Source organism: Euprymna scolopes, chromosome 46, assembly GCF_053919585.1.
Source record: "Euprymna scolopes isolate OS-2025 chromosome 46, ASM5391958v1, whole genome shotgun sequence".
Taxonomy (NCBI): domain Eukaryota; kingdom Metazoa; phylum Mollusca; class Cephalopoda; order Sepiida; family Sepiolidae; genus Euprymna; species Euprymna scolopes.
In genome coordinates, this window is record NC_136527.1 from 86,768,005 (window position 1) to 86,790,860 (window position 22,856).

At 36.1% G+C, this 22,856-nt stretch overlaps 1 long non-coding RNA gene across 1 annotated transcript; it reads right to left on the reverse strand.

Moving 5' to 3' along the window:
* Window positions 1-10,700: 10,700 nt before the first annotated feature.
* Window positions 10,701-16,293, reverse strand: LOC145270976 (uncharacterized). The gene is made up of 2 exons (XR_013865641.1): window positions 13,809-16,293; window positions 10,701-10,964 (listed from the first exon to the last, which is right to left on the reverse strand). It is a non-coding gene; the product is annotated as an uncharacterized LOC145270976 (long non-coding RNA).
* Window positions 16,294-22,856: the final 6,563 nt, after the last annotated feature.

The window sequence follows — 22,856 nt, forward strand, 5'->3', positions numbered from 1 at the left end:
AGGATTCGTTAGCCTGACGAATCCTATAGTGGATGAAACGCCGAATATTCAGTGTAGCTTAATCGCCATATATATTTCATAAATTAATCTCTCTCTATATATATATATATTTATTTGTTAGTACATTTTCATATGGTTTTTAAAGGTAGATAACTCTTATTTTTATTATCTCCCTTGAGAAAGCACACACACACATATATATGTACACTTAATCATTTATTGAAAGCCACAGGATGCATTTTTTGACTATAAATGCATTTGTATCATTAAATGTAACATTCCCATTGGCTATCCCACAAGTAGAGGGTTTTTTAGGATATCTCAGAGTCCAAAATGGGTCAAAATTACCCCAAAATTAGCCAAAAATGGTCGGAAATCACGGATTTTCCAAAATGCACCTCCCAAGCCACACAGGGTGCAATTTTTGACCATTAATGGCTCTATATCATTAAATCTAACATTCTCACTGGCTATCCCACCTATATAGGGCTTTTCAAGGTATCTTAAGGGTCCAAAATGGGTCAAATTTACCCAAACATTAGCCAAAAATGGACAAAAATCACGGATAATCCCCAAAATGCAGGTATTATTATTAATAATTAATAAAAGCTTTTATTTTATTAAAAAATTTATAAAACAATATATTTATGAAATTATAAAAATAAGTTATTTTTTGAAATTTAAAAATTAGTTTTTTATAAATATATGTGTATGAAAGCATAAAAATAAAATTATTGATATCAAAATTACAATTTTTCAAACATCATAAAAAAAAACGTATCCAATACATAATACCCCCAAAATAGTTAAAAGAATATATATATATATATATATATATATATATATATATATATATATATATATATATCTATATAAATAAAATGAACTGAGCGTGCTGGACAATTCACATTATATTTTCACGTTCGTGCCGACCTACCGCTAGCATATATATATATATATATATATTAAATTTTAAAAGGTGTTTTTAAAAATTCTTCAAAAAAAAACTATTTTCAATAATTGTTGGTTAAAATTACACTGAAAAACTTTTAAATGATTATTTAAAAAAAAAAAGAAACTTTAATAATTATTATCTATATATAAAGGGCAAAATGTGTGTGTATGTTTTGCAAAAACTTTCGATATACGCGATGGATCTTTACGAGATTGGTATCTAAGCTTCAGCCTCTGTCCCATCAACGAAATGTTGCATCCCTCTGCCTGTTCTACAAGTATTTTAATGGTGAATGCTCTGGCGAACTGCAGACACTTGTGCCCCCCACGACGTAGACACCCTTGACAAACCCGACAGTAGAGATCCCTAGATGTAAAAGATCTTTCTACTCAAGTAGTTTCTTCCCCAGAACCGCTTGACTCTGGAATTCCATTCCAGGTCCCTGCTTCCCCAACTGTACTGACATGCAGAAGTTCAAGTGTAACGTGAACCGACATCTTGCTGGCCAAATCCCAACATAGTACCCCAGTAGTTGCTGCCCCTGATAGTAGCCCCCTACACCAAAGTGGCAATGTGTCTTGTTTGGGGTGAAAATGTAATAAAAAAATATTTTTTTTAAAAAGTGTGATCCTTCGGATGACAAATATCGAAAAATTGGCCAAAACCTTAATTCCTTTACCTTAAACTGGCCACTTTTCTACAAGGAGGGGTCTTTTTTTTTTCGCTGATATTCCGTGAATTTCAGTGGAGGCATCGGCTAAAACGTTAGTTTTTTTTTTTTTTTCTCCTTCGCATTACGTGTTCGAGTCTGCCTTCCTGCCAACTACCACATTTTTTTTTTTTTTATAACACATTTCCACATTTCTCCACCCAAACTATTGTTGTCTTGTCCCCCCCCCCTACCACCAGGGTGTCCTTACTATGCCTCCACACACCCAGACAACGCCGGGTACCCCTGCTAATATATACAAAATCTAGACAAATTAAAATAGCATATTTAAGCGTATTTTATACCAGGCAAAGCCGGGCGCTAGTTACAAATATAAAAAAAAAAGATTGGAAAAACCTACTAAAAAAAAAAAGAATACATGCACAAGAGTGTGAGAGAAAAAGAATTGGAGGAAATGATTTTTCTTGTCACCTCTTCCGGTAGCAGTCACGCAGTAAGTTAGGAAGTATGTTAGCTGACTATAACCAAAATGGCAGATGAAACATTTTACCATTAAAATGGTGTTTTTTTTAATTTAAATAATACTGATTATGAAGGACTCGTTAAGGAACAGTTTTTTTTTTATGCACCAGGAACGCTATTTTATTCTTAACAATTTTGTTATGAAATAAATGATTCGATTAACAATCAAACATTTTTAACTTTTAGTTGTGTAAAATAAATGACACTCATGTCGGATAGTGAAACGATAATTAATATTATCAAAATGATAATTAACATTAACAAAATGATAATTAACGTTATCAAAATGGTACTCCACAGTATTGAAACAATACTTAACATTATCGAAATGTTAATTAACATTATCGAAAGGCCAGCTGAACTTTTGGATGTTGTTGAAATCAATTTGAAATATGACATTTTTATGTAATGTCGTTATCTTGTTATGAATAAAAATGTTAAAATGTTATTTGATGATTGAATTTGATTTTCTTCGTTTTCTTGGAATTGTTTTACTTATTTTCTCTTTTCCTAATGATTTTTTTTATATTTTTTTATTATGTTTTTTCATGTTTTTTGTTTTTTTTTTAGTTTTTCGTGATTTTTTCCGTTATATATTTTTCATTATTTTTTAATATTATTTTTTCACAGTATACATTTTTAATTATTTTTTATATTATTATTTTACAGTATACATTTTTCTTTATTTTTTCATTGTTTTATTTATTTTTTACAGTATGTATTTTTCATTATTTTTTTATATTATTTTACAGTATACATTTTTCATTGTTTTTTTAAATTTTTTACAATATGTATTTTTCATTATTTATATTATTTTTTTACAGTATGCATTTTTTATTTTTTCATTATTTTTTTATATTATTTTTTTTATTCTTTTTATATTATTTTTTAATTTTTTTATATTATTTTTTTACAGTATGTATTTTTCATTATTTTTTTATATTATTTTTTACAGTATGTAGTTTTCATTATTTTTTTATATTATTTTTTACAGTATGTAGTTTTCTATATTTTTTTATATTATTTTTTACAGTATGTAGTTTTCTATATTTTTTATTTTTTTTTCATTATTTTTTACAGTATGTACTTTTCTATATTTTTTCATCATTTTCCATTGTTTTTCATTATTTTTCAGTATTGTTTTACATTATTTTTTATTTTTCATTATTTTTTTTTTTCATTTTTAAAAAGTTTTTTCCATATTTTTTCATTATTTTTTTTCATTATTTAAAATTTATTTATTTAATTTTTTTTTTTTCAGTATATATTTTTCAGGATTTAAAAACATTTTTTTAATTTGTTTTCATGATTTTTTTTTTTCATGTATCTGTTGATATTAAGTTTTTTTTTTCTGAGTTTTCTAAATTTCTTGTTTTGGTACGAGTGCATTTTGTGAACCGGACGTATCGGAGCATTCATTCGCAATCAGAAATCAACAACGAACGTGAATGCAGTTACCCAATAACAAGCAACAAATAATATCCCTTTATGTCCGAGTAGCGATATGCCATGTTAGGGGTGAGAGTAAGTAAAAAAAAAACAAAAAACACTAAGTATCGTCTGATTAGAAAGAAATATATCATCTTGTTATCATTTCAATTTTAATATTTTTCTTTTTAAAAAGTACAATGTCAGATTTTTATGCAAGATTAACGTATGAGGTGTACCTTCAATAAGTTTCCAGACTTTTTGTACAAAATTGTCATATGTTAAGTCTTGCGACATTATGTTGAACAAAGATGGCAGCGAAGAATCTTTAGCAATTCCTAGTAACAAAGATGGCGGTGAAGAATCAGTGCAGTTCCGATCTTGAGTGTTAAGCAATTCGCAGTAACAAAGATGGCGGCGAAGAATCAAATGCAGGTTTGTGACAGACGACAGCGAACTGATTGAATCCAAAATTCAACAATTTTTATGGTAACTTTGGAAGTTTCTGATCGGTTGGTTTTTATAACTTGTGGTTATAAAAACGATTGTCGAAATCATTAGTGGCATACCCCATTAGGAGTCAAAAGCATTTTAACATCATAGATGTTTGAAAATTCACTATGTTATTGCTATACATCTTATGAGATGACTGACCCAATTGTATGGTTTCATAATAAGTTTATAACTAAAACAATTTGTTATTTTATGACTAAAAAAAATTCATAAAGGTATCATTGCTTAAATCCTATTTTAGTCACGTAAATTAGTTAGACTGAAACAGGTTTCTTTTTAATTTCCAATCGACTTTTTGAAAAACCATGGGTAAATTTTTACGGATTTGTTTTATAATCCATAGAGGCACGAGAAAGTTGTCAAAAATTTTTTAAAAAAATCTTATATGCAAACGGTTATATGTCTGTCTCCATATTTTTTTTTTTTTTTTTTTTTTTTTAATTACATTTTCACCCCCATACAAGGCACATTGCCACTTTGGTGTAGGGGGCTACTAACAGGGGCAACAACTACTGGGGTACTATGTAGGGATTTGAGCAGCAAGATGTTGGTTCACGTTGCACTTGAACTTCTGCATGTCAGTACAGTTGGGGAAGCAGTGACCTGGAATGGAATTCCAAAGTCTAGCGGTTCTGGGGAAGAAACTACTGGAGTAGAAAGATCTTTTACATCTAGGGAGTGGGATTTTGCAGCCTTTCGGGTCTGTCGAGGGTGTTCACGTCGTGGGGGCACAAGTGCTTGCAGTTCGTCAGAACATTCACCATTAAAATACTTGTAGAACAGGCAGAGGAATGCAACGTTTCGTCAATGGGACAGAGGCTGAAGCTTAGATGCCAGTTCAGGGCCTATCAGATTTGCGACTCTCTTTTGAACCTTGCCAAGGAGCGAGAGACTAGTAGCCAATGCACCAGCCCAAACATACATGGGCGAATGGTTGCCTTATAGAGGTACAGGATACTTTTGGGTGTTAGTAGTTTTCTAGCACGGTAGAGAGAGCCCACCTTCCTTGCAGCGGCCCTGGAAATGCCCTCGATGTAATTGTTCCAACTCATGTTTCCTGTGAATGTTAGGCCAAGGAGCTTGAAAGACATACTCTCAGATAAAGAGTCGTTGGCCATTGCTATAGGTGGTAGAGAAGGTTTCTTGTAATTATTGAATGAAACTAGTTTAGTCTTGGCGGCATTGAACGTGACCATCCATTTTTTCCCCATTATAATCCATAGAGGTATGAGAAAGTTGTCAAAAATTAAAAAAAAAAAGTCTTATATACAAACGGCTGTATGTCTGTCTCCATATTTTCAAACTTTATCTCCCCTGAAATGAAAAGTCGCAGAGCAGCCCTAGGGGCCTCAAATGATTGGATTTTTTATGGGCCGTTCTTTTATGCATCTTTAGCCAAAAACCTAGACCCCTCAAAAGCATGTGAACCTGACCTCATCCCAGCATCATGCTATTAAAAAAAAAAATGCTCCACTGAGGTCGTTCCTGTTCTCTTTAAACTCTTTAACGAATCTTGCTTTCCTGGCTGCTGGAAAACTGCTTCTGTGGTACCAGTTTACAAAAACTCTGGCGAAAGAACTGACCCATTAAATTATCGCCCAATTAACCTCCTCCCTCTTTTCGCCAAAATATTTGCATTTTTAATTAATCAAGCTCTAGTCCACCACCTTACAGCTGATAAACTTCTGTCAGACCACCAATGTGGATTTAGACAAGCCTGTTCTATTGCAGATATTTTAACTGTAATCTTTGCACATTTATACCAAGCACTGGATAAAGCAGGGGAGGGGAGGGCAGTAGCCCTTGATATATCTAAGGCTTTTGACAGGGTATGGCATGATGGTCTTCTCATGAAAATAAAATCCTATGGTATTACTAAACGAATGCTTAGCATAATTAGACTCTTCTTAAATGAGAGAAGAATCCAGGTTGTCCTCGATGGGCGTATGTCCAAAAAATTTTATATAAATGCAGGTGTGTGTGTCACAGGTATCAAGTCTTGGACCTTTATTTCTGATATTCATAAATGACTTACCTGATAAAATTGTCTCTGAGATGGGTATATTTGCCGACGACACCACGCCCTATAGCAGGCACATGGGGAAATCTAATGAGCACATATCTATGGTAATGACCAAAACTCTAGAGGAAGACCTTCAGTCTGTAGTGGAATGGGGTCAAAAATGGATGGTAATGTTCAACGCTGCCAAGACAAAGCTCGTTTCCTTTAATAATTACATGAAACCTTACAAACCACCAATATCTATGGTTAGAGATATTTTACCTGAGAGACGAAACGTTGCATCCTTCAGCTTGTTTTTCAAATATTTGAATGGTGGATGCTTTGACGAACTACAAGCCCTTGTACTCCCTTGATGAAAATACCCCTGACAAATCTGACATGCAGCAAAGTCCCACCCCTACACAGTTGAGATCCCTAGATGTACGAAAGCCTTTTACTCTAATAGTTTCTTCCCCAGAACTGCAGGACTTTGGAATTCTCTTCCCGTTTCCTGCTTCCCCAACTGTACTGACATGCAGAAGTTCAAGTGTAATGTGAACAGACATCTTGCTGCTCAACTCCCCACATAGTACCCCTGCAACTTAGGTCCCTGATAGTAGCCCCCTATATCAAAGTTGCAATGTGCCTTGTTTGGAGTGAAAATGTAATAAAAAAAAAAAAAATTCTGCATTAAACAAAAAAAAATGCCACAGAAACGTGTGAAATGCTTCAGACTGCTTTTGGATCATCTTGCATGAATAGAGCATCACTTTTTGAGTGACATAAGAGATTCAAGGAAGGCAGGGAGTCTGTGAGAGATGATGAGAGGTGTGGGAAGAGTAAGAAAGCCGATATTTTCCGGTGTTGCCCCGGACCCAAAATTAGAGTCCTTGTTTTTTTTTTTTTTTTTTTTTTTTTTTTTTCAATTAATCATAAAATTTGATTTTCTTAGTTGAAAATAAAAGTACTTGATCAACTTACATGATTTTTAGAATATGACATCTACATTCTGTGATGGATACGTACATTGTAAAGATTTTTCTGTATTTTTTTTTATTTTTAATTAGGTTTAATTTTAAATAAGAAACTAAAACTATTTGTCACTTGACAAACATTTTTTCACGTAAATTGATCAAGTTGTTTTTTTTTATATAGAAAACAATTTTTGTACGATTTTACTAGGAAATTGTAGCCATTACAAGGCTGATTCTAATCTCAACAGTTCGAATTGAGTTGTCTACGCCTTATTTATTAAACATGGCTGATCAAAACAAAACATATACCCATGGGGGTATATATGCTTACGACACCACACTCTATAACAGACACGACAGGAAAACAAATGGACACATATTTAAAGAAATGGCAGAAACACTAGAGGATGACCTTCGATCTGTAGTGGAATGGGGACAAAAATGAATGGTCACATTCAATGCTGCCAAGACTAAACTCGTTTCCTTCAATAATTACAAGAAACCTTCTCTACCACCAATAGCAATGGCCAAAGACTCTTTAGCTGAAAGTATATCCTTTAAACTCCTCTGCCTAACGCTCTCAGGAAACATGAGTTGGAACAATTACATCGAGAGTATCACCAGGACCGCTGCGAAGAAGGTAGGTTCTCTCTATCATGCTAGAAAGCTACTAACGCCTGAAAGTATCCTGTACCTCTATAAGGCCACCATTCGCCCATGTATGGAGTATTGTTGTCATATTTGGGCTGGTGCATCTGCTACTAGTCTCTCGCTCTCCTAGACAAAGTTCAAAAGAAAGTCGCCAACCTGATAGGTCCTGAACTATCATCTAAACTTCAGCCTCTGTCCCATCGACGAAATGTTGCATCCCTCTGCCTGTTCTACAAGTACTTTAACGGTGAATGCTCTGATGAACTGCAAGCACTTGTGCCCCCTCAACGTAAATAACCCCGACAAGCAACTAAATCCCACCCCTTCACAGTAGAGATCCCTAGATGTAAGAGGGCCTTCTACTCCAGTAGTTTCTTCCCCAGGACAGCAAGACTTTGGAATTCCTTTCTCGGTCCCTGCTTCCCCAACTGTACTGACATGCAGAAGTTCAAGTGTAATGTGAATCAACATCTTGCTGCCCAATTCCCCACATAGTACCCCTGTAGCTTATGTCCCTGATAGTAGCCTCCTACATCAAAGTGGCAATGTGCCTTGTTTGGGGTGGAATGGTAATAAAAAAAAGAAAAAAAAAAAAAAACCAGTACAGTCTGGAAAACAGGTAGCAGGAAGAGAATTCCAAAAGTCTATCGGTTTGAGGGGAAAAAAAAAACTATTAGGATAGAAAGCTTTCTGGTATTTAGGGATCTCAAAAGTGAAGGGGTGTGATTACATTTATTTTCTTGGCCCTCGGGACAAGATCAAAGTGTAGTATCTGTTCTTCAGATGCTGCACTTCTATTTCTTGTTCTCTTTCGGTGGAGGAGAAATCCTTCACGACTGAGACAATTTTTATTTTTGTACCTTTTCTCCACGTTAAAAAACGACCCTGGTGTCTAACTCTGTCCCGTGGGGAGGCATAGTAAATAGGTACATTTAAACTTCGGCATATAGAGAGCGTTCTACTTGTTGAGTACAGGATGGTCTGCTGTGTGATAGACGACCCCGTCCCCATGTGTGTAATGGTGGATGTATTTAATAGCATAGGAATTGAAAAGACAAAAGGTTGCATAATGAAGACGAAAACATACCGTTATATATCAGTGAAAGAAATGCAATTGATTTGCATAAAAATATACATGAAGAAATGATAGAAAGAATAAGAGTTTGTTAGAATAAGTGTTTGTTAGAATAAGAGTTTGTTACTTGCGGTTGACTGGCTAGTCAGGAACGTGGTGGTGGCCCATGGCTCCACCAGAGCGGTGTTTGTCACATCTTGAAAGTCCAGCGCGAAAGAGGAAGAAATATGGGGAACAGGAAGTGACGTAGCTAGGTCGCTCTGAGTTAAAGGGCGACAATCGAGCTAGGCTGGGAGTTTTCAACTCCCACATGCTCCAGTAGTTTCTTCCCCAGAACGGCTGGACTTTGGAATTCCCTTCTGAGTTCCTGCTTTCCCAACTGTACTGACATGCAGAAGTTCAAGTGTAACGTGAACCAACATCTTGCTGCCCAACTCCCTACATAGTACCCCTGTAGCTTATGTCCCTGATTGTAGCCCCCTACATCAAAGTGGCAGTGTGTCTTGTTTGGGGTGGAATTGTAAAAAAAATTTTTTTTTAAAATCAGTACAGTCTGGAAAACAGGTAGCAGGATTGGTTGTTGGTTGTTTTTATTTTACGGCATATCAACCCTTTTCGGGTTATTTAATGCCGAATCCAAAGATTTTGAAGAAAAAATTTTTTAATAGAATATATTTGTTGTTTTCACGTCGGTTTCTATTCAACCCATCGCAAGGAAAATTAACTGAGACAAATAGCTAGTTTTATTAATGCGTGTACTTTTGTAATGAAAATCACTGGTGACCATGTTTGTACAGGCGGCATATGAAAGGGGTCAACCCTCAATTTGGTCAGGAATGCTGAAAACGAATATTCGTATATTAATTTTAGGTGAGTAAATTAAGAAGTTGTGTATATATATATATATATATATAACTACTTCATTTACTCACATAAAATTAATATACGAAAGTATAGATTTATGCATAAACTTTAAGTATTTACTTCAAAACTGCTCAATACGTTGGTAGAGCTCGTTAGTAATTTATGAAATATATATGGCGATTAAGCTACACTGAATATTCGGCGTTTCATCCACTATAGGATTCGTTAGCCTGACGAATCCTATAGTGGATGAAACGCCGAATATTCAGTGTAGCTTAATTGCCATATATATTTCATAAATTAACGAATCCTATAGTGGATGAAACGCCGAATATTCAGTGTAGCTTAATCGCCATATATATTTCATAAATTACTATATATATATATATATATATTTGTTAGTACATTTTCATGTTTTTTAAAGGTAGATAACTCTTATTTTTATTATCTCCCTTGAGAAAGCACACACACATATATATGTATATATATATACATATATTTGTGAGTATATTTTCATATGGTTTCCTAAAGGAAACTCTGACTTGATTTATCTGCCTTGATTAATATCTGAGAAGTTCTTTTTGTTTTAACTTATTTTAAAGCGTTTATTTACTTTGGAACATAACAAGTGTTCAGGCTCAAATTAGAACAAGACCGAGGTGACTGTCATGAGACCGTCGTCTCCCTGCATATTAAAACAAAGCCAACCTCCATACGTAGTTAATTGTCATGTCGAAAATAGTAATATATCCAAAAATTACGAAAACTCTACAAGTGCAGAGTTCTTTATAGTTCAAACCAATATTAAGTAATTTTTTTTTTTTTTTTTTTGGCATACATTATTGCTGATATTCATGCTGCTCCTCTTTGATCAAATTGTCTCTAGGATGGATTAGAGTTGGGGGTCAGGGTTAGCCTTTTTTTTTTATATTTGATATGTAATTCTATGTCGATTTTTTAAATCTTTTTGAATATGCTGAAAACGAATATCACAATTTAATTCGGGGCACATGATGTATAACAAATAGATAACACAGAAAATAGACTTATAGTTTTTAAAGGTTTATTAGAAGAAAAATATGTAACCCACAGTGGGGACCCTAACAGGTACTACCACTCCGGGTCAGAGTGGACCTGGGAGCAATGGTAATTAAAGGGTGGCTCCACACTCCCCAAGCCCGCTTATGGAGCTTTACCATCGGATACAGTTTAAGGTCATATCCAGGACCCTGAAGTGGCGGCGGCTATCCTGTTCTTGTAGAAATTTTGGATGGGAGTGGTCTTCTTCTGGGAGAAGTTTCGGCTGGTTGCTAAATAAAAAGAAAAAAGAGACAAGTTTTAATCCAACGGAAATGGAATCATGTCGTTACAAGTCCGAGTAATTTTGAAATGGATATATCTATAAAAGTGAAAGTGTACAACTTATAGTATAAACCACTGAAATGTTAGATATAGTTTCCTTGGCCATGGATCTAACGTAATAAATTCATATGACCCTTAATCAATAATGGTTAATGTGTCAAAGTTAAAAATAAAGGAAAAAATATATATAAGTGTAATTATTACTTCACGCGACAAATAGCTAGGGGGTTGCTTTAATCCACGATGTATTTGTAAGTCATGCCGTGCTTTCTTTTCTCTAGCTTTAATTTAAACCTACGTCACTGCCAGTGGTCATACACGCAAACACGTAACGGGTTCTAGCCTTCCTCCCTGCTACCACGCGTTTTTCGTTGTTTGGCTCAACACAAAACCCCCAAACTCCCAGGGATAAAATGCTAGTTTTGTACAAAGTACTGAGATGCCAGACAATTATGCTAGTTTAGAACTTTCAGGTCCAAGTAATCAGCCACATTTTCCAATTTTGGGGCATAAATATTACTGCAAAGGCGTGTAAAGGGCAAACTCGAATTTGAGCGCAATCGTTATTCTAATAATTGCTCATTTTTAATATGCCATTATTATTATCATTTTCTTATATGGATCAGCAAGATATTTTTACTAGTAATAAGTTTATTTTTAGAACAGCTTATCACTTATTCTCTGGTATATTTTTGGTTTTAAAGTATTATTTTAGTATTAGTGTTTAATCTTTCAGTATTTATACAATTTAACATTTTGATATTTACATTTATGTCGAGGTTTAGTGTTTATTATTTGATCGGTTATAACTTAATTTAGCGCTAATTTATAAGTTATGTTTTAGTATCTAATCATGATTTTTTTGTTTTTAATTATTAGTTTTAGTTTTTATAGTTATTTAATATATTATAATTTATTAGAATATATTAACAGTAGTAAAATTATATTACTGATCCATAATGAAAATGATAATTATAGCTGGAACAATTACATCGAGAGCATTGCCAGGGCCGCTGCGAGGAAGGTGGGCTCTCTCTACCGTGCTAGAAAACTTCTAACACCCCAAAGTATCCTGTACCTCTCTAACAAGGCCACTATTCGCCCATGTATGGAGTATTGCTGTCATATTTGGGCTGGTGCATCGGCTACTAGTCTCTCGCTCCTTGACAGGGTTCAAAAGAGAGTCGCAAATCTGATAGGCCCTAAACTGGCATCTAAGCTTCAGCCTCTGTCCCATCGTCGAAACGTTGCATCCCTCTGCCTGTTCTACAACTATTATAATGGTGAATGCTCTGATGAACTGCAAGCATTTGTGCCCCCACAACGTAAACACCCTCGACAGACCCGACAAGCTGCAAAATCCCACCCCCCACACTGTAGAGATCCCTACATTTAAAAGATCTTTCTACTCCAGTAGTTTCTTCCCCAGAACTGCTAGAATTTGGAATTCCATTCCAGGTCACTGCTTCCCCAACTGTACTGACATGCATAAGTTCAAGTGCAACGTGAACCAACACCTCCCTGCCCAAATCCCTACATAGTACCCCAGTACCCCAGTAGATGTTTCCCCCTGATAGTGGCAAAGTGCCTTGTTTGAGGTAAAAATGTAATAAAAAAAAAAAACAATAGTAATGTAAATATTTGTATATAATTACAAAGCATATTGTTCATGCATTTACATACTTTACTTTAGGCAAATCCACATGAACAAGGAAACCTATCTCTCTCGGCAAAAATGAGTTCAAACTGAAGAAATGTTATATATAATTGTTTTCGGCTAACTTTACCAAATCTGTGCGTATGCTAAACATAAGTAAAAAAAACAAGTAATGTTCAACGCTGCAAGAGAACTAGAAAGAGAATAAAAGTTAATAGACAGGATAAAGTCTGGAACAAAAAGAGAAAAAATTAATTAGCAAAATTTATCAGGTGCGAAAAAAGTGAGTAATGTTCAACGGTACTGGAGAACAAGAACAGAAAGGGCCAATTAGAAGCTGGAATCATCAAAAGTCATTAGACAAAAAAGAAATCAAGTAAATAGGATGCCATTTATCAGGTGCTGTAAAGAAATGCTCTTTTAGAATCTTCAAGTCTCAACACTCACTAGTAAAAATAAGTCAAAAACAAGTAATGTTCAACGCTGCAAGAGAACTAGAAAGAGAATAAAAGTTAATAGACAGGATAAAGTCTGGAACAAAAAGAGAAAAAATTAATTAGCAAAATTTATCAGGTGCGAAAAAAAGCGAGTAATGTTCAACGGTACTGGAGAACAAGAAAAGAAAGGGCCAATTAGAAGCTGGAATCATCAAAAGTCATTAGACAAAAAAGAAATCAAGTAAATTAAGAAATTAACTGAAACCCATCTAAAACAAAGCAAATTCAGCAGCTGGTACAAAACAAGTGCTGAAAAGGTGGTTTAGAGTCCTGAAGTCTCAACAATCACTAGAAAATTAGAAATAAATCAAGGTAGTTGTTACAGCACCACCAAGACACATTGATACAATAAATGAAACCTTTATGAATTCGATGGGAAGTTGGAGTTGCTTATAAAAAAAAAAATATATTATTACTTACTTTAGGAATTTCTGGAACTGCTTCCAAGATGGGGATGAGAGGGGTCATGGGTGTTGCTGCTGCTGGTGCTGAAAACTTGAATAACTTTTTCTTTTTTTTTTAATTGTTTTTTTCTTTTTTTGGTTTGTTTGTTTTATTTATTTTCCTTTATTTCATAGCATTTTATTTTTATGAAATTATTTTTTTGGAAATTATAATTAGGAAATAACAATACTTACTTTATGACTTTCTGGAACTGCATCCAAGATCGGGATGAGAGCGTAACGGCTACTGCTGAAACCTGTAATAACTAGTTGTATTTCACATTATTAGTTTTACATTTTTTTTTTTTTTCAGTATATTTTCCTTTAGATCACAGTATTTTAATTTTTGTGAAATTTTCTTTTTTTAAAAAAATATAATTAGAAGAAGATATCAATACTTACTTTATGAGTTTCTGGAACTGCATCCAATATTGGGATGACAGGGTCATGGCTGTTGCTGTTGAAACCTGTAATAACTACTTGTATTTTGCATTATTATTTTTACATTTTGTTTTTGTTTTATTTATGTTACTTTAGTACATTGCATTTTACTGAGTGTATGTTAATTATTTTGTTAATTTTTATTAAAATAAAATACCTGTAACAGAAAAATAATTTTGGTTATGATCATGCATGGGTGAATATTTTCGGTTAGACTTGCTAAAGTTGGTTAAAGGAAATATAAGCAGAAAGGAATTCGTTTTAATCACTAGCAACACAACGAAAGAAATACTTACCTGAGGATTGTGCTGATTCTAACTAGAAGCTGCAGTAATGGAAAAGAGGAAAATTAAACTTGTCAATTACAAAAACTGAAATCGAAAAGAAGAAACGCTTGATGCTTTACTCACCTCTGGCTAGTCGTGGTCGCCATCAAACTGAAAAAGGAGGGAAAGGGTGGAATCCACTCGTTACCAGGTACCGTACAGGAAAGGACAGTCTGGCCAGGTAGGTGATGATCTCCCCAAAGTGGAGCGCTACATAAAACATGCATTGCTACGAACATCCTCCGAAAAAGGCGGTTTCTACTCGGAATAAAAGGCGGAGCAGAAAACGGAAGTGTTCTCTCTACTCAACACGATTCCTAGAGAGATACCACGAGATTGTGCGTGAATGTGGAAGAGCCTATGAAAACTCACAAAACTGCCATTCCTACTATCGTATCGGATATTATTAATCGGAGGTCCATCATTGCATTACCGCCCCAGCTCGTAGTTGATAGATAGTAGGAATAATATTACCAGCGCCCTTCAGGCAGCTTGTGAGAACACACAAACTAATGGTAGTATTACTCTAGTCGTTCCTGGTCGAATGGAGCCATGCATGCATTATGTAGTAACACGAGCACGTGTCGCCTGATAAGAAAGAGCGTAGGCTCACCCACTTGGGGAGATTTCCTATCCAGACTTGCACCTATTTGTACACCTGGAACCGGACTCAGAACCTCGACAATGAGAAGAGTCAAGGAGAGCAAGGTGTTGAACTACCTAAAGAGGTCACCATATAAAACAAGCGTTGCTGTGAACAACCTTCCAAAACGAGGGAAGGGACTTTTTGTTCTCTCTACCCAACAGGATTCCTAGAGAGATACCACTAGATTGTGCGTGAATGTGGAAGAGCCTATGAAAGCTCACAAAACTGCCATTCCTACTATCGTATCGGATATTATTAATCGGAGGTCCATCATTGCATTACCGCCCCAGCTCGTAGTTGATAGATAGTAGGAATAATATTACCAGCGCCCTTCAAGCAGCTTGTGAGCACACGCAAACTAATAGCAGTATTACTCTAGTCGTCCGTAGTCGAGTGGAGGCACGCGTGCATTACATAGTAGAAACACGAGCACGTGTCGCTCCCTCTTCGGGGGAATTCGGAAAAGCGCACCTTGCGCTGCAGGTATTTGTTGAGCTGGGAGTTGACTCAACACCTCGACACTGAGAAAAGAGCTTTAGAAAAGCTCCAGATTAGTTACCTGCAAAGTCGAGGAAAGTTGGAGGACCAGGCCTGCGAAGGAGAATACACACAATTTGGGCCTTGATGGAAGCACGGGAGAGAGGGAGGCCCATTTTTCTCTTTCGGGGGAGTGTTCTCCTTCCAGCCTGCTCGAGCACGTATTTTCTGCTTGCCACATGCAAGCATATAAAAAGACGACCAGATGACGGACGCAACAAACTCATGCGGTCATTAACTGGATTTTGATCGGGTTCCGTACAACAAGGTGTTGAACTCCCTAAAGAGGGCACCATATAAAACAAGCGTTGCTGCGAACAACCTTCCAAAACGAGGGAAGGGACTTCTTGTTCTCTCTACCCAACAGGATTCCTAGAGAGATACCACAAGATTGTGCGTGAATGTGGAAGAGCCTATGAAAGCTCACAAAACTGCCATTCCTACTATCGTATCGGATATTATTAATCGGAGGTCCATCATTGCATTACCGCCCCAGCTCGTAGTTGATAGATAGTAGGAATAATATTACCAGCGCCCTTCAAGCAGCTTGTGAGCACACGCACACTAATTGTAGTATTACTCTAGTCGTTCCTGGTCGAATGGAGCCATGCATGCATTATGTAGTAATAAAATAAAATACCTGTAAGAGAAAAATAATTCTGGCTATGATCAAGCATGGGTGATTATTTTTGGTTAGACTTGCAAAAGTTGGTTAAAGGAAATATAAGCAGAAAGGAATTCGTTTTAATCACTAGCAACACAACGAAAGAAATACTTACCTGAGGACTTGTGCCGATTCTAACTAGAAGCTGCAGTAATGGAAAAGAGGAAAATTAAACTTGTCAATTACAAAAACTGAAATCGAAAAGAAGAAACGCTTGATGCTTTACTCACCTCTGGCTAGTCGTGGTCGCCATCAAACTGAAAAAGGAGGGAAAGGGTGGAATCCACTCGTTACCAGGTTTCGTACAGGAAAGGACAGTCTGGCCAGGTAGGTGATGATCTCCCCAAAGTGGAGCGCTACATAAAACATGCATTGCTACGAACATCCTCCGAAAAAGGCGGTTTCTACTCGGAATAAAAGGCGGAGCAGAAAACGGAAGTGTTCTCTCTACTCAACACGATTCCTAGAGAGATACCACAAGATTGTGCGTGAATGTGGAAGAGCCTATGAAAACTCACAAAACTGCCATTCCTACTATCGTATCGGATATTATTAATCGGAGGTCCATCATTGCATTACCGCCCCAGCTCGTAGTTGATAGATAGTAGGAATAATATTACCAGCGCCCTTCAAGCAGCTTGTGAGCACACGCAAACTAATGGTAGTATTACTCTAGTCGTTCCTGGTCGAATGGAGCCATGCATGCATTATGTAGTAATAAAATAAAATACCTGTAACAGAAAAATAATTCTGGTTATGATCAAGCATGGGTGAATATTTTTGGTTAGACTTGCAAAAGTTGGTTAAAGGAAATATAAGCAGAAAGGCATTCGTTTTAATCACTAGCAACACAACGAAAGAAATACTTAACTGAGGACTTATGCTGATTCTAACTAGAAGCTGCAGTAATACAAAAGAGGAAAATTAAACTTGTCAATTACAAAAACTGAAACCGAAAAGAAGAAACGCTTGATGCTTTACTCACCTCTGGCTGGTCGTGGTCGCCATCAAACTGAAAAAGGAGGGAAAGGGTGGAATCCACTAGTTACCAGGTACCGTACAGGAAAGGACAGTCTGGCCAGGTAGGTGATGATCTCCCCAAAGTGGAGCGCTACATAAAACATGCATTGCTACGAACATCCTCTGAAAAAGGCGGTTTCTACTCGGAATAAAAGGCGGAGCAGAAAACGGAAGTGTTCTCTCTACTCAACACGATTCCTAGAGAGATACCACAAGATTGTGCGTGAATGAGGAGGAGGTGATGAAAGCTCACAAAACTGCCATTCCTACTATCGTATCGGATATTATTAATCGGAGGTCCATCATTGCATTACCGCCCCAGCTCGTAGTTGATAGATAGTAGGAATAATATTACCAGCGCCCTTCAGGCAGCTTGTGAGAACACACAAACTAATGGTAGTATTACTCTAGTCGTTCCTGGTCGAATGGAGCCATGCATGCATTATGTAGTAACACGAGCACGTGTCGCCTGATAAGAAAGAGCGTAGGCTCACCCACTTGGGGAGATTCCCTATCCAGACTTGCACCTATTTGTACACCTGGAACCGGACTCAGAACCTCGACAATGAGAAGAGTCAAGGAGAGCAAGGTGTTGAACTACCTAAAGAGGTCACCATATAAAACAAGCGTTGCTGTGAACAACCTTCCAAAACGAGGGAAGGGACTTTTTGTTCTCTCTACCCAACAGGATTCCTAGAGAGATACCACTAGATTGTGCGTGAATGTGGAAGAGCCTATGAAAGCTCACAAAACTGCCATTCCTACTATCGTATCGGATATTATTAATCGGAGGTCCATCATTGCATTACCGCCCCAGCTCGTAGTTGATAGATAGTAGGAATAATATTACCAGCGCCCTTCAAGCAGCTTGTGAGCACACGCAAACTAATAGCAGTATTACTCTAGTCGTCCGTAGTCGAGTGGAGGCACGCGTGAATTACATAGTAGAAACACGAGCACGTGTCGCTCCCTCTTCGGGGGAATTCGGAAAAGCGCACCTTGCGCTGCAGGTATTTGTTGAGCTGGGAGTTGACTCAACACCTCGACACTGAGAAAAGAGCTTTAGAAAAGCTCCAGATTAGTTACCTGCAAAGTCGAGGAAAGTTGGAGGACCAGGTCTGCGAAGGAGAACACACACAATTTGGGCCTTGATGGAAGCACACGGGAGAGAGGGAGGCCCATTTTTCTCTTTCGGGGGAGTGTTCTCCTTCCAGCCTGCTCGAGCACGTCTTTTCTGCTCGCCACATGCAAGCGTATAAAAAGACGACCAGATGACGGACGCAACAAACTCATGCCATCATTAACTGGATTTTGATCGGGTTCCGTACAACAAGGTGTTGAACTCCCTAAAGAGGTCACCATATAAAACAAGCGTTGCTGCGAACAACCTTCCAAAACGAGGGAAGGGACTTCTTGTTCTCTCTACCCAACAGGATTCCTAGAGAGATACCACAAGATTGTGCGTGAATGTGGAAGAGCCTATGAAAGCTCACAAAACTGCCATTCCTACTATCGTATCGGATATTATTAATCGGAGGTCCATCATTGCATTACCGCCCCAGCTCGTAGTTGATAGATAGTAGGAATAATATTACCAGCGCCCTTCAAGCAGCTTGTGAGCACACACAAACTATTTTAGTATTACTCTAGTCATCCGTAGTCAAGTGGAGGCACGCATGCATTACACAGTAGAAACACGAGCACGTGTCGCTCCCTCTTCGGGGAAATTCGGAGAAGCGCACCTTGCACTGCAGGTATTTGTTGAGCTGGAAGTGTGGACTCAACACCCCGACACTGATAAAAGAGCTTTAGAAAGCCTCCAAACCAGTTACCTGCAAAGTCGGGGAAATTTGGAGAAGCAGGCCTGCGGAGGAGAACACGCTCAAATGGGGCCTTGGAAGCAAACGGGAGGGGTTAGGGTTAGGATAAGGGAAAGGGATAGGGTAAGGCCCATTTTTCTTTTTTTGTTCGGGGAATGTTCTCCTTTCAGCCTGCTCCTTCCTTAACACGTCTTCTTTGCTCGCCACATGCAAGCGTATAAAAAGACGACCAGATGACGGACGTCATTTCCTGGATTTTGTTTTGCCAGAGCCCATTTAGCCGTGTAGTTGTTGTTCAACTACAACGTTACACCCCCCTACCACGGTGAGGATAGGGTTGGACTTTAGGGGGGAAAATACACATCCACATTTACTAATCTTACTCTTGCAATGTTGTTGTAATAAACAAAAAATTAGGAAATTCTTTAATGATTGCATTTTCGTAATTTTGGGATATGTTACGATTGTCGACTACAACTCAGTAGCTAGGATTCTTTTTTTTTTTTTTTTTTTTAAATATCAATTCGAAATGGCGACCGATTCTCTCTTTAACACGGTAAGTTCGGGAAAAGGTGTTATAAATAATAAACTAGACCAAATACTATTAAAAAACCACCGAATATATGTCAAGTTATGTCACGGTAACATATATTGAGCGAATTTCTAAAAGTATTTTGTCTAGTTTATTATTTATTACATCTTTTTCCGAACTTACCGTGTTAAAGATAGAGTCGGTCGCCATTTTGAATTTTCCAATATATCGGTAAACACTGTTTTTTCGAGCTGAATAAACATGTTTAATTTAATAAAAACACGAAAATTATATACAGTTTGGTAAAAAAGTAATTTATCTTGCCTTTGATAACATTTATTTGTTATATATTTGTTTTTTGACAACTGTTTCGAATCTATGTGTCCAGTACTAATACACACCCGGTTATTCTATATTAAATAAATACTGAAATCAAATTATGAATAAAAAAAAATATAAAAAAACTGAACTAATTTGGTGGGCTGAAATAAGGAACCAAGCAGAGAGCCGATGCGAGGTTAAAGAGACAGACAGACAGAGGATGTAGTTGGAGAGATACAGTACAGCTAGATAGATAGACAGACAGACAGACAGAGAAATATTTTTAATTTAAATCTAAATTAACGTCTTCTTATTTAATTTGTTAGGTGAAAGTCTACATATAATATTATTTAAACAAATAAAATGAGTAAACGGTCGGTAATTTCCGTAACGCCGACCACAACACTCGTGAAATTCCGTGGAGACAAGTTCTTCAAGGGAGACAATCAAGATTTCCGATTATCTGCCCTTGATTTCTTAGTCTGGCTTTTGCTTATACGCCATATCAACCCTTTTCCAGGTTATTTAATGGCGATTTCAGTATTTTGGAATGAAAATGCTTTTTATAGAATAATTTTTTTTTATTTTTTTATTTATGATTAAATAAGCGACGTGGTTATTCTATATTAAATAAATGCTGAAATAAAATTATAAATAAATAAAAAAATACAATATAAAACCATCGATAATTTAACACATATTCTCAAACAGAAGATTAATACTCGATTTAAAGTTTGCAGCAAACTATTAAAAATACAACAAATTATAAATAAATATACATTTTATTTGACAATGATATCTGTAAAAAAAGGAAACGTGTAGTATCTGTTCTTTTTTTTTTTTTCGTTTAATGACATGAAATAATTATAGGGTTTGTATTACTGTACACATAGATTCGAAAAAGTTGTCAATAAACAAATATATAACAAATAAATGTTATCAAAGGCAAGATAAATTACTTTTCTACCAAACTGGATATAATTTTCGTGTTTTTATTCAATTTAACATGTTTATTCAGCTCGAAAAGCATACAGTGTTTACCGATGTATTGGAAAATTCTAAATGGCGACCGACTGTCTCTTTAACACGGTAAGTTCGGGAAAAGGTGTTATAAATAATAAACTAGACAAAATACTATTAAAAAACCACCCAATATATGTCAAGTTATGTCACGTTAACATATATTGAGCGAATTTCTAACAGTATTTTGTCTGGTTTATTATTTATTACATCTTTTTCCGAACTTACCGTGTTAAAGAGAGAGTCGGGCGCCATTTTGAATTTTCCAATATATCGGTAAACACTGTTTTTTCGAGCTGAATAAACATGTTTAATTTAATAAAAACACGGAAATTATATCCAGTTTGGTGGGCTGAAATAAGGAACCAAGCAGAGAGCCGATGCGAGGTTAAAGAGACAGACAGACAGAGGATGTAGTTGGAGAGATACAGTACAGCTAGATAGATAGACAGACAGACAGACAAATATTTTTAATTTAAATCTAAATTAACGTCTTCTAATTTTTTAATTTGTTAGGTGAAAGTCTACATATAATATTATTTAAACAAATAAAATGAGTAAACGTTTTTCGTAATTTTTGGACATCTTACTATTGGCGACTTTACAAGTGAGTGTGTAAATCAATTTTAACGTCATTCGACTGTTAGGTGGAAAGCACACATAAATACGACGTTAATATTTCACACCGGTGGTCAATAAACTGCACGAGTACTCAAACATCTCTCAACCAAACAAAGGTGAAAAAAAACTGGTCCAAAAAACTAAACAAATAAAATCAGTAAACGGTCGGTAATTTCCGTAACGCCGACCACAACACTCGTGAAATTCCGTGGAGACAAGTTCGTCAAGGGAGACAATCAAGATTTCCGATTATCTGCCCTTGATTTCTTAGTCTGCCTTTTGCTTATACGCCATATCAACCCTTTTCCAGGTTATTTAATGGCGATTTCAGTATTTTGGAATGAAAATGCTTTTTATAGAATAATTTTTTTATTTTTATTTTTTTTATTTATGATTAAATAAGCGACGTGGTTATTCTATATTAAATAAATGCTGAAATAAAATTATAAATAAATAAAAAAATACAATATAAAACCATCGATAATTTAACACATATTCTCAAACAGAAGATTAATACTCGATTTAAAGTTTGCAGCAAACGATTAAAAATACAACAAATTATAAATAAATATACATTTTATTTGACAATGATATCTGTAAAAAAAGGAAACGTGTAGTATCTGTTCTTTTTTTTTTCGTTTAATGACATGAAATAATTATAGGGTTTGTATTACTGTACACATAGATTCGAAAAAGCTGTCAATAAACAAATATATAACAAATAAATGTTATCAAAGGCAAGATAAATTACTTTTCTACCAAACTGGATATAATTTTCGTGTTTTGATTCAGTTTAACATGTTTATTCAGCGCTCGAAAAGCATACAGTGTTTACCGATGTATTGGAAAATTCTAAATGGCGACCGACTGTCTCTTTAACACGGTAAGTTCGGGAAAAGGTGTTATAAATAATAAACTAGACAAAATACTATTAAAAAACCACCGAATATATGTCAAGTTATGTCACGTTAACATATATTGAGCGAATTTCTCAAAGTATTTTGTCTAGTTTATTATTTATTAATAAATCTTGCGCATTTGGGGTAACGTACCCCTCCTGCCTGGCATCGTGGCGGTTGCACTGGCCGCTGACGCAGACCAAAGTGTAGTGGGGGAAAAGAAAACCCAGGGGAATGGAGGGGGAGGAGCGGACTTTGAAGAAATTAGAGTTTTTGACTTCCCCTCACGGGGATGTCGGGTTAGCAGCTCAGATCCCCCCGCGAGGGGGGGAGAGCAGAGAAGAAAGACGCAGTGGGTGCTAGCGGGCCAGAGTGCCGCGTCGCAATTAAGAGAGA